Source organism: Agelaius phoeniceus, chromosome 30 (genome assembly GCF_051311805.1).
Source record: "Agelaius phoeniceus isolate bAgePho1 chromosome 30, bAgePho1.hap1, whole genome shotgun sequence".
Lineage (NCBI taxonomy): Eukaryota > Metazoa > Chordata > Aves > Passeriformes > Icteridae > Agelaius > Agelaius phoeniceus.
This window is the reverse complement of record NC_135294.1, coordinates 3102872-3115474: the sequence shown is the minus strand read 5'-3', so window position 1 is coordinate 3115474 and position 12603 is coordinate 3102872. Positions and strand designations below refer to the sequence as shown.

General features: G+C 51.5%; 1 protein-coding gene across 1 annotated transcript in view; it reads right to left on the bottom strand.

Moving 5' to 3' along the window:
- The window catches only part of BIN3 (bridging integrator 3), a 50986-nt gene that overhangs the window by 35503 nt on the left and 2880 nt on the right, over positions 1–12603 (bottom strand). The gene's annotated exons all lie outside the window — the stretch shown is intronic.

The following is a 12603-nucleotide window of genomic DNA, read 5'->3' as shown; positions in this document are numbered from 1 at the left end:
AGCCCCATGCAACCTCCCTGCACCCCAAAGCAAGGCAAGGATGCTCCACAAGCAGCTGAAGAGCTCACTCTGTTTCAAACCAAATCTGCTGGGGAGGATAAAATAATACTAAACAAAAAAATCCCAAACAAAGCCTGTAAATATTTAGAAAGAGGATATTAAAAAAAGTAACAAGCCGGTGTCTGGAGCTGAGAGCTGCTTCAAAGGATTCCTCTGCTCCAACAGCTGGAGGAGAGGCTCACCTGCCAGCACAGCCTTCATTCTTAAAATCCCTAATTCCCAGGAAAATCTGGGTTACCTGAATGAGAAGAGTACTCTAAATAAATTACACAACATATGTAAGGGTGGCTGGGTCAGCTGGGAGCAACCACGCAGGCAGCCTGAAAATAATTGGATTTCTTTCACCTATCAGTATAATGAAAATCCAGGAATTCAACTGCTGTTGTCAATGGATTTAATTAAGTTAAAGAGGTGCTGCTTGGTTAAAGCATCTCAGCCAAAATCTCCCAGTGCTTTCTGGGTTGTGATGCTTTAAATAAATAGAAAAAATTGAGGTCATAATGACATTAAAGTGTTTTTTGCCAAAGATGTTTCACCTACAGCTCAGCTTCATCCTGTTCCATTCCAATGGAATCTTCCACTTCCAACTTCCCATCCCAAATCTGCACCAGGAGCTTCTGGGAAAGTGTCTGAGTCCCCTCCTGAGAATTTGGACTGGACCAGCCCAAACTCTTATGCTGCTACACAAAATTTGAGATAAAACCACGGATTTTGGGACTGTGCTGCTGCCTCCCAGTCTGGCTTTTCCCACTGCTGGTTTTCCATTTGCTTCCCACCAGCTCCACGTCCAAGCCCCCAGTACTGCTCCATCCAACAGCTTGACCCCCAGGAAATATTTTTATCAGTGTAACCTGCTGCAAAATCCAACTGTGTGCAACAGGAGAAGGAATTTGCAGTGGGAGAAGGGGCAGGATGAAGCAAAAAAACCTGATTATCCAAACTCCAAACCTTGCTCTTCCCACTTTTCCCGTTGTTTTCAAACCAAGGCTGTAATTACCCACCGGGAATAATCCAGGGCTGCACCCCCTGTGACCCTCCCTGAGCAGCTCTGGAGCCAACCTGAGTCACCAGGTTTAAATTTAAATTTTTTTTCGGGAGAACTTCCTGTTTATGGTTCTCCACCAGGACCGGTGTAATTTTGGGTTTAACCCTTTCCAGCTCCTGTGGCAGTGTGAATCACCCTTCTTTTATAAACAAACACCACTCTGCTGTATAATTTCCCTGTCAATAACTGGGGGTGTGGTGCCTTACAGGAAGAAAACAAAAATATATGGATTTTTTTCCTTTGTGTTTTCCTCTGTGGGTCAAATATAAACCAAAATGAGGCACATCCCGCCTGCCATCCACAGCCAGGTGCTGTCACTTGATGTTTTTGGAAGTGATGGCACCAGCTTGGTGGTGAAAGGATAAAAAAAAAAAGAGGATTTTACTCAGGGGAGTGTTATCCCACTTCAAACCAGTTTGCCACTCTCTGGCAGGGCGGGGACAAGCAAGGAGCTGGAGCCAGGTTGGTTCCTAGTGGGAAAGGACAATTAAAAACGTGATTAAAGAATTACTTGTGCACAACCTGCCCCTCTGGGGGGCACAGAGAACATCCCAAAGTGGTGTTGTCCACTGGAAAAATGGTTCAATCCAGGGAATTTGGTACCAAGAGGGATGTGGGGTAGGAAAAGCCATTGGTTGGGGATCAGAACTGGGAAGGGAAGGCAGCGGGAGCACAGGGGGTGCTGCTCATCCCATTCCCCATCCTCACCCCACCAAGGAACCCCAAAAATCCCTTTTCTTCTCCCAGAAACAAAGGGAAGTCAGTGGAGCTCTGCAAATCCCCAGTGCAGCAGTAAATATCTCTATCAGCATCGTGATGCCACTTGGTAATTATGTCTGTCTCAGTAAAACCTCTAAAAAAATAACCCTGTGCAAGTCAGGTCTGTTCCTCAATTATTGGAGGTTTTTGTTCTATTTTACAATTTTACATAATTTTCCTGGTTTTTAAATCACTGCCTTTTAATATGGTTCTCTGGGAGGGTGGGGGGGGAAGATGGATGAGCAGGAAAGAAAGAAGGAAGAAAAAAAAAGATGAAAGGTATGGATTTTATTGGAGCTTTTAAACCAAATGGATTCACCCCACGCCTCAAAACTGCTGCTGGCACCGAAGTTTTGTCCCTCTGGGAGTTGTGTCCCTGCCTGCAAAATTGTGGGGGGGACAAAGTGCAGCTGAGACAGCAACATCACAACCATTTGCTTCAAAATTAAGAGGTTAGAAAATGCATGATGGGGATAATACAAACAAACTGAGGGGAGGTGGATCCATATCCATCACTGCCACGAATTCCACGGATCTCCCTGGTACCTTCAAAGCTGAGCCTGGCTCTATAAACACCAAAGAAAAACCAGAATCGGTGCTTGTTCTTTTTTTTTTTTTTTTTTTTTTTTTCCTGATGTCTCGTTTCTGCTGAGCGAGAGAAAGCTGGGGTTGTGTTTGGGGTGTGAAATCCCTTGAAATCCCGTTCCTGAAGAGCCGAGCGCGCTGAGTCACAGCCGGAGCGTTCCCAGCCCGCGGGGCCGGGGGAGCACCCCGGCCCCTCACAGCCCCCTCCCTGCGAGGGCACCTGGAGTTTGGGAAAGCAGCAGGGTTCAGGGGGGAGGGAGGAGGGTGAAACACTGCAGGGAGAGGGTGGGAAGAGCTTAAAGTAAGGAAAAAAAGTGTGGGTGGAGAGAATCCTGCGAGCTCTACTCGGGGATGCTCAGGAACCCCAGGGAGGGGAAGGTGGGAGAAGCTGTGGCTGATTTTCTCTGAAGTTTCCCCAGCAATCTCATCTATTTACTTGGCTTTTCCATGTGCAAACGCAGGGCCACACACACCAAAGCAGTTAATTCTCCTCTGGATGCACAGGAGAGTTGGAAACAAACCTCCCAGGCAGGGGGGGGATACAGCTCCATGAGGTCTGAGGGGAGCTGCAGCTTAAAACACGGAGCTCCCACTCTCCAGCATTCCTGGAAGGCAGGAATTGCCAGCAGGAATCACTCAATCCTTGCTAAATTAGGGAGGAATGGTCCTTTCCTAGGGTGGACATCAAACCTTGGCATCACCCCTGGCTGTGGGGAGCTGGGATGGAGCTCAGAGCCTGCCCAGGGGATAAATTCCCTGTGGGATGTGATTCTTTTTCCCAGCTCATTCCAGCTCAACACGGCTTTGCCACCCCTAATCAGGCCCCAGAAGACCCTTGGCAGATAAGCAAGGGATAAACAGCAAATATTTTCACCCACAGTTGATAAAATGCTCTCCCTGGGGATGCTGAGCTGCCAGGCAGGGACTGGGAAGGGAGGGAAGGATGGACAGATGGATGGACAGGCAGGGATGGGGACAGCAGAGGCTGGGGCAGTTTGGATGTTAATGAATTTGGGAAAAGTGACACTGAGCCTCTGAATTCAATATTCCTGCCCCAGGTGGGCACGAGTGGCATTTGCAGGGGACCCACAGGTCCCACTTTGGTATGAACTGGTGGCCAAAACTGGTTTGTACTGGTACCACTGCCAGACCAGCGACTAAATCCCCGTTTTGTGGGAAGTGCCCGCTTCCCGTGCAAAGTTTCAGGGATTTTTTTCCCTTTCCCTCTCTCTCTCATTGAAACCCCAAGCGCCAGCATAGCCTGGATGCCCGCCAGAGCTTCTCACTCTTTGAATTTCCACCAAAAATCTCAATTCCTTCACCGGAAAGAAACCTCTCAGTGCCTGCAGGCAGGAGGATGACACCCAGCCTCCCGCGCTGCCAGGGTGACCCTGACCCTCCAAGCCTGGTTTTCCCAAGGATTTTGGCACATGGGATGATGAGGGATCCTACAAAGCCATCCCTTTACACCTGATGCTCTGTGCAGACAAAAATCATGCCAAAGCTATCACAGAAATTGGGTCCCTTCCCTGAGCCTTTCCCTTTGGAAGCTGCTGGGTTGGGAATGGATTCAGCTGCATCCAGAGAAGCTGCCTGGTCAGAAAAGCTGCCTGGCCATGGGATCAGCTGCTATCCCAGAAAGATCAAAGTGTTCCTGCAAACACTTCCAACAGGAAAGTCGGGAGCACTCCAGGAAGGATGTGAACCTTCACTTTCCCACTCTGCTACGGAGTGAACTTGGTTGAGCTTCTCCTCCCTGTCTGCTTGGGTGAAGCTTCCCTGAGGGATGGAGGTGTTAAGGAAGGACTTTTCCATTTTCCATGATAGAAAGTTCAAAGGAAGCTGAGAGACCTTTGCTGAGCAGCATTCCCGAGTCTCATGCCAGCCTGCACAAGGAGAGGGAATACTGCACACCAAAATCCTGGAAACCTGGATTGGGCTCCCTAAAACCAGCCAAATTCCCGGCCAGGAGGGGATGGCAGCCGTGCCCAGGTGAGGCAGGGAGGAGGGCAGGCTCAGGTTAGGCGTGAATCTCCCGGATGCCTCCTCGCTGTGCTCCAGGCGTGTCCATGGAAACCGCAGGCACCGTCCCACCCCGCTCCCCCCCTCCCGGGAACTCATGGCAACCGCTCCAAACACAGCACCGAGGCAAAAAAAAAAAATTAAAAAAAAAAATAAAAAAGAAGAGAAAAAAAAAAAAAAGGGAAAAAAAATTTATTCCAACGGATCACAAACAGCTTCTGTCGAGGGAGACTCTGCGCCAAATCCCCGTTTGGGTGCTCTCCTCGAGGAGATGAGAGGGGAGGTCACAGGGTGGGGAGAGAGAGGAGGGATGTGGGGATGGGATCCCTCGGCATGGACCAGGTGAGCGCTCCCACCTGGATTTTGGATTTCAGCCCCATCCTTGGGAACTTGCTTTAAGGCACGCAGGGATGTCAGGGTGAGCCGCTGCAGCGGGGGAGAAGGGAAAGAGAGGTGTAAAAAGAGGCAAAAAAAGAGGTGTAAACATCGATTTTCTGGATTTTAGGTCAGGCCAGGGAAAACAAGGCACCTTCCTGAAGTTTGGCAGTGGAGGGATGAGCTCCTGGGAACGGGTCCCTCTGCATCCTGCACAGAGCCAGGCGCGGTGTCAGTGTTAAGCAAATCAAAAATAATGTCAGAATCCTCTCTCCCACCCATTCCAAGAGGAGCATGAAAAAAATAATGATATTTTACTCACCCATCAAAAGAAAATTACTCACGCCAGGCGCGTGGGCGAGCAGAATTTTGCAGGGCTGTTTTAGGCCCTGACTATGCTACAAAAATATCCATTTTAAGCACGGTTGTGAAACACGGTTGTGGCTCAACCAAAGCACTGGGTTGGAGCTACCTGGACAAAACAGGTGGAAAAATGAACAATTCAGGAATAACCACTCTGAGGCCTGTGATGGTGGCAGGGGAGGTGGCAGGTGGCTCTTCCCAGCTGCTCCACCCCGGGAAATGCCCGGCTGGCGCTCCAGTTTCACCATGATAAAAACTTTGGGATGTGCAAAGCACCTTGCACAGGTGACAGGGAGGTGTTTGGGAGCCTCACTCACTGCTCTGGTATCCACTTGCTTCATCCCAGGTAACTTTATCCCATGCTCATCTCCTGATCCCAGTATCACTGAAACCTGCAGGGAAGGGGGAGCGGTGCCATCGGCCAAAAAACATCAATATTGATTCAGAGGGAGGAAAACAGAGCCTGGGGCTGGGTTTGGATTGCACCTGCCCAGCATGGACACAGCTCCAAAACACGGAAAATACTGGGAATAACCATCGACCTCTGCAAATCCACAGCAGGGAAAACACCAGGAATAACCAACAACTGAGCAAATCCATAACATGGAAAACACTGGGAATAACCTGTGCAAATTCATAATGTGGAAAACATTGGGAATACCCAACAACCTGTGCAAATCCTTAACACAGAAAACATTGGGAATAACCAACAACCTGAGCAAATCCATAACATGGAAAACACTGGGAATAACCTGTGCAAATTCATAATGTGGAAAACATTGGGAATAACCAACAACCTCTGCAAATCCATAGCGTGGAAAACATTGGGAATAACCAACAGCCTCTGCAAATCCATAAAACAGAAAACACCAGGAATAACCAACAACGTGAGCAAATCCATGACAGGGAAAACACTGGGAATAACCAACAACCTGTGCAAATCCTTAACACAGAAGACACCAGGAATAACCGACAACCTGAGCAAATCCATAGCGTGGAAAACATTGGGAATAACCGACAACCCGTGCAAATCCATGACAGGGAAAACACTGGGAATAACCAACAACTTGTGCAAATCTGTAACAGGAAAACACCAGGAATAACCAACAACCTGTGCAAATCCATAGAACAGAAAACATTGGGAATACCCAACAACCTGAGCAAATCCATGACATGGAAAACACTGGGAATAACCAACAGCCTCTGCAAATTCATAAAACAGAAAACATTGGGAATAACCAACAACCTGAGCAAATCCATAACAGGGAAAACACTGGGAATAACCAACAACCCGTGCAAATCCATAACATGGAAAACACTGGGAATAATCAACAACCCCACTTTTGAGGCTGTGCAAACCCATCTAGCCTCTCATCCTCTGGGAGAGACAAAAAGATCCCCTTTTCCTGTGGGAATTCACCTGGGGGAGAGTGGGAAACTGGAGCAGGGGATGTTTGGGAGTCTGGTTATGAGGTTTGGTTTGATGCAGTCTCAGGAACCTTAAGAAACACTTCATAAACCAAAAATGGGGCACTCAGGGCACTAAAATCCAGCACTCCACTCCCTTTATTCTTTGAAGGAGGGATGGCCAAGGGAATCACTGGATTGCACATGAGGAAGAGGGGGATGAGAATGCCCCAATCCAAAGCCTAAAGGAAGCCGTGGAGTTCAGCTGAGACTGCAAAAACATCCCAGCTGTCCATGCAAGGCTAGAAAGGCAGAGCTGCCTCACTGCCTGGGTGCAGGAATTGGGAATTTGGGGGGGTTAATCCAGGCTCTGTCACCAGCAGGAGCCCTCTGGAACAGCTTTCATGTGTTGGTACAAGGGTCATCACTGGGCTCTTGGGAGTGATCCCTGTGTTCCTGGGAGCATTCCCTGTGTTCCTGGGAATGAACCCTGTGTTACAGGAGTGATCCCCATGTTTCAGAGAGCATTCCCTGGGTTCCAGGGAGCATTCCCTGTGTTCCTGGGAGCATTCCCTGTGTTCCTGGGAATGATCCCTGTGTTACAGGAGTGATCCCCATGTTCCAGAGAGCATTCCCTGTGTTCCAGGGAGCATTCCCTGTGTCCCTGGGAATGATCCCTGTGTTCCTGGGAGTGATCCCCATGTTTCAGAGAGCATTCCCTGTGTTCCTGAGAGCATTCCCTGGGTTCCAGGGAAAATTCTCTGTATTCCAGGAGTGATCCCCACATTCCAGGAGTGATCCCCATGTTCCAAGGAGCATTCCCTGTGTTCCAGGAGTGATCCCCATGTTCCTGGTAGAATTCCCTGTGTTCCAGGGAGCATTCCCTGTGTTCCAGGAGTGATCCCCATGTTCCAGGAGTGATCCCCATGTTCCTGGTAGAATTCCCTGTGTTCCAGGGAGCATTCCCTGTGTTCCAGGGAGCATTCCCAGCCCTCATTCAGCACAGAGAACTCACAAGGACCGAGGGATGGCCCAGGATTAACTTTACACCACTCAACAGAGCACCAACCTGCCAACAGTCCTCAAATCTGTGGGGATTTCCCTTACAAAAAAATTAAGGATATGAATGCCCAGGAGCTCAAATGGTGGCAGTTTGTGCCACCTCCAGCTCTGCAAAACAAAGCTGAGGACAAAGCTCCATCCTCTTCCTTAGCTGCAGCATCTAAACCCTGGAAAAAGAGGGATCAACCCAGGACTGACGGTGCCCAACGCCAGAGAGACGCACATGGAAGCTGAGCAAAGTCCCTTCTTCCCTAAGGGAAATGAATTTGTAGGGCATTTTTAAAGCTCGATAGAAAGTTCACAGAGTGAATGCATGCATAATCCAACACATCCCACAGCAGCCAGGGCTGGAACAAAGCTCTCCCTCCCCGGAGCAACGCCAGGGCCGGAACTGTGACATTTCAGCAGCGGGGCACGACCCCACGTGTGTCAGCGCTGCCACGGACGTCACGCCGGGCCCTGCACCCGTGAATGGCCCGATTGATACCGGGAGGGAGCCCCGGGAAGGAGCAACCGGGAGGGAGCAGCCCCGGGAGGGAGCAGCCAGGACGGAGCAACTGGGAAGGAGCAGCCCTGGGAGGGAGCAGCCGGAATGAGGACACACACACGCAGGGCAGGACTGAGGGCACACACACAGGGCAGGGATGAGGGCACATGGTCATGGTTGCACTGAGGGCACACACACACACAGGGTGGGACTGAGGGCACACACACACTGGACTGAGGGCACACACACAGGGCGGGACTGAGGGCACACACACAGGGCAGGACAGATGGCACACACACACACCCAAGGCTGCACTGAGGGCACACACACACACACAGGGCAGGACTGAGGGCACACACACACACCCAAGGCTGCACTGAGGGCACACACACACAGGGTGGGACTGAGGGCACACACACACCCAAGGCTGCACTGAGGGCACACACACACCCAAGGCTGCACTGAGGGCACACACCCAAGGCTGGACTGAGGGCACACACACCCAAGGCTGGACTGAGGGCACACACACACCCAAGGCTGCACTGAGGGCACACACCCAAGGCTGGACTGAGGGCACACACACACCCAAGGCTGCACTGAGGGCACACACCCAAGGCTGGACTGAGGGCACACACACACCCAAGGCTGCACTGAGGGCACACACACACCCAAGGCTGGACTGAGGGCACACACACACCCAAGGCTGGACTGAGGGCACACACACACCCAAGGCTGCACTGAGGGCACACACACACACAGGGCTGGACTGAGGGCACACTCAGGGCTGGACTGAGGGCACACACACACACACTCAGGGCTGGACTGAGGGCACACACACACAGGGCTGGACTGAGGGCACACACCCAAGGCTGCACTGAGGGCACACACACACACACAGGGCTGGACTGAGGGCACACTCAGGGCTGGACTGAGGGCACACACACACCCAAGGCTGCACTGAGGGCACACACACACAGGGCTGGACTGAGGGCACACACCCAAGGCTGCACTGAGGGCACACACACACACACAGGGCTGGACTGAGGGCACACTCAGGGCTGGACTGAGGGCACACACACACCCAAGGCTGCACTGAGGGCACACACACACAGGGCTGGACTGAGGGCACACACCCAAGGCTGCACTGAGGGCACACACACACACACAGGGCTGGACTGAGGGCACACTCAGGGGTGGACTGAGGGCACACACCCAAAGCTGCACTGAGGGCACACACACACACACTCAGGGCTGGACTGAGGGCACACACACACACTCAGGGCTGGACTGAGGGCACACACACACAGGGCTGGACTGAGGGCACACACCCAAGGCTGCACTAAGGGCACACACACACACCCAAGGCTGGACTGAGGGCACACACCCAAGGCTGCACTGAGGGCACACACACACACCCAAGGCTGGACTGAGGGCACACACCCAAGGCTGGACTGAGGGCGATTGTGCGGCCACGCTGGAGCCCCGCGGGCTCCGAGCCCCTCGTGCGTCAGCCGCGCTCCCGAGGGTGACGCGGCCAGAGAAGAAAGAGACTCAGAATTCCCCCGGAGTTCCCCCCGCTCGCCAGGCAACTCTTGGAGTTCTGGATGCTGAGAATTTCAGACTTTTTGTACACACAGACTGTGACTCCCAGGAGAGTGCTGCATTTGACCTGAGGCTGTGAGACGGCTTTTGTAGGCTTTCATTAACAAGGCACAAAATGGTTAACTATCTGGAATATAACTATCTGGAATATAACTATATATAACTATTTGGGATATAACTATATAACTATCTGGAATATAACTATATTGAAATATAACTATATATAACTATTTGGGATATAACTATATTGGAATATAACTATATAACTATCTGGGATATAACTATATAACTATCTGGAATATAACTATATTGGAATATAACTATATAACTATTTGGGATATAACTATATTCCAAACCTCCACTTGCCAGGCAACTGTTGGGAGTGCTGGATGCTGAGAATTTCAGACTTACTGTACAGACAGACTCTGACTCCCAGGAGAATACTGCGCTTGACCTGAGGCTGTGGAAAGGGCTTCCAAAATTGACTGATAGCACTGGGATTACAGGTGTGGAGTTAGAAGTGTGTGATATCACAGGGTGGAAAACTGAACAGTTTGGGGTTTGAGAATATAGGAATAAATATGAAGCAAGATGGAGGTTTTAGGGTGGAGGCAGGTTGTTCTTCTTTACCTTCTTGTTCATGGGTTTGAGTGGTATTTTGTAACTGAACAGAAAAGTCCAAAGTGTGGACTTCAAGTGATGAGTTATTGGGTTAAAAGTGAAAATAATTTAGGTGTAATTTCTTAATTGGATAGTTTAGGATTACAAGACCTTGTACCAAGAGATAGTTAACCATTCTGTGCCTTGTTAATGAAAGACTACAAAACTCACTGCTGTGAGACTGTAACTGATAAGAAATAATAAACATCTGAGTCTAAATTATCATCTCAAGTACCTTCAATCCCGACCTCAACAGAGGCAGAAAAAGGAAGCTGCAAACCGGGAGACAACAACCTTGGATTCCTCCCCAGAAAGAGGTGAAAACACCCAATCTCCCAGAGAAAGGGCTCCCAGAAAAAGCCACGTGTGTTGTGATGACAAGGGACAGTCCCTGGGGATGGATGGACACTGCGAACCCAAATTATTCCTGATCCAACACGTGAAGGGATGATTTATTCCTCACATTTTGGTTCTGAAGCTCCTCCTGGACCAGAGGGTCCCTTCCAGAGTCCCTTCCCTCAGATTCCCTGGGAAAAGTTGGCTCCAAAACCTCATCAGCCAACACTGTCCATAATTGTTGCTGTTCTGAGATGAGTCCAAAGCCATTGCAGTGGATAAATGTGTATTTTTAGCCCAAATGCCCAGTTTTAATCAGTACCTGTGTGTGCCTCATTACATACTCGCAGTACATTTCCAAACCACAACTTCCACAGCTCCCAACCCAAAAAATTTTCCATTGTCACCATGGAACGCAACCTGCCAGGCAAGGAAAAGCCCTTTCAGCTCTTGATCCATCCTATCCTTTGCCTCCCACAACAGCACTCGATCTCCAGAACTACCCAGGATGAGAAATCACACACAGCAGTCCAGATTAATTTCTAATATTATTGATTTCTAATACAATTCAATTAAATAAGCACCAGTGTGTCCAAACTCAGCCCTCATCAGTTTGATTCAAACACATGGGAATTCTTCTTTCCTCTTTTTTTTAAAGAAAAAGCTTTGCTTTCATGGAGTTGAAGGTGTTTTTTCAGCATTTCAGAGGCAATGGGGACAGTGGGGGACTCTCCATGTACCTGCAGCAGCTCCTGGGCAGGGGCAGGGAGGAGGGGGAACAGTGGCAAGGGGTCAGGGGGTGATGTGGGGGGCACAGGTGAGGGGCGTGAGGGGGGCACACCTGTGGGGGTGACTACAGGGACAGCAGGGACAAGCCTGGCTAGGACTGGGGACCCCAGCAGGACCAGCACCAGGATAAACCTGGCCGAGACTGGGGTAAATCTTGTCAGCACTGGGGACCCCACCAGGACCAGCACCAGGATAAACCTGGCCAGGACTGGGACAAACTTGGTCAGCACTGGGGACCCCACCAGAACAAACCTGGCCAGGACAGGGACAAACTTGGCCAGGACTGGGGACCCCACCAGAACAAACCTGGCCAGGACAGGGACAAACTTGGCCAGGACTGGGGCAAACCTGGCCAGCCCTGGGGACTCCACCAAGGCCAGCACCAGGACAAACCTGGCCAGCCCTGGGGACCCCACCAGGGTCAGCACCGGGACAAACCTGGCCAGGACTGGGACAAACCTGGCCAGCCCTGGGGACCCCACCAAGGCCAGCACTGGGACAAACCTGGCCAGGACTGGGACAAACCTGGCCAGGACTGGGACAAACCTGGCTAGCACTGGGGACCCCACCAGAACAAACCTGGCCAGGACAGGGACAAACTTGGCCAGGGCTGGGGCAAACCTGGTCAGCACGAGGAACCCCACCAGGGCTGGCACCAGGGACCCCACCAGGACAAACCTGGCCAGCACTGGGGACCCCACCAGGACAAACCTGGCCGGCACTGGGGACCCCACCAGGCCCAGCAGTGGGGCCAAGCCCGGCCAGCACCGGGGCCCACTCCGGGGCCGGCACCAGGCCAAGCCAGGTCAGCACTGTGAACGCACCGGCTCCGCTCCAGGGCCTGCACCGGGACATTCCCGGCAGCTCCGGCTCCGCTCCAGGGCCTCCACCGGGGCTCCCACCGGGCCAAGGCCGCTCAGCACCGGGGCCGCTCCGGGCCTGTCCCCGGCTCCTCCTCACCCGCAGCGCCCAAGGTGAGGAGCCGGGACCGGGCGGACCCGTGCCAGCGGTTCCGATTCCTCCGCCCTGCCCCGCTCCAGGTCCCGGTTCC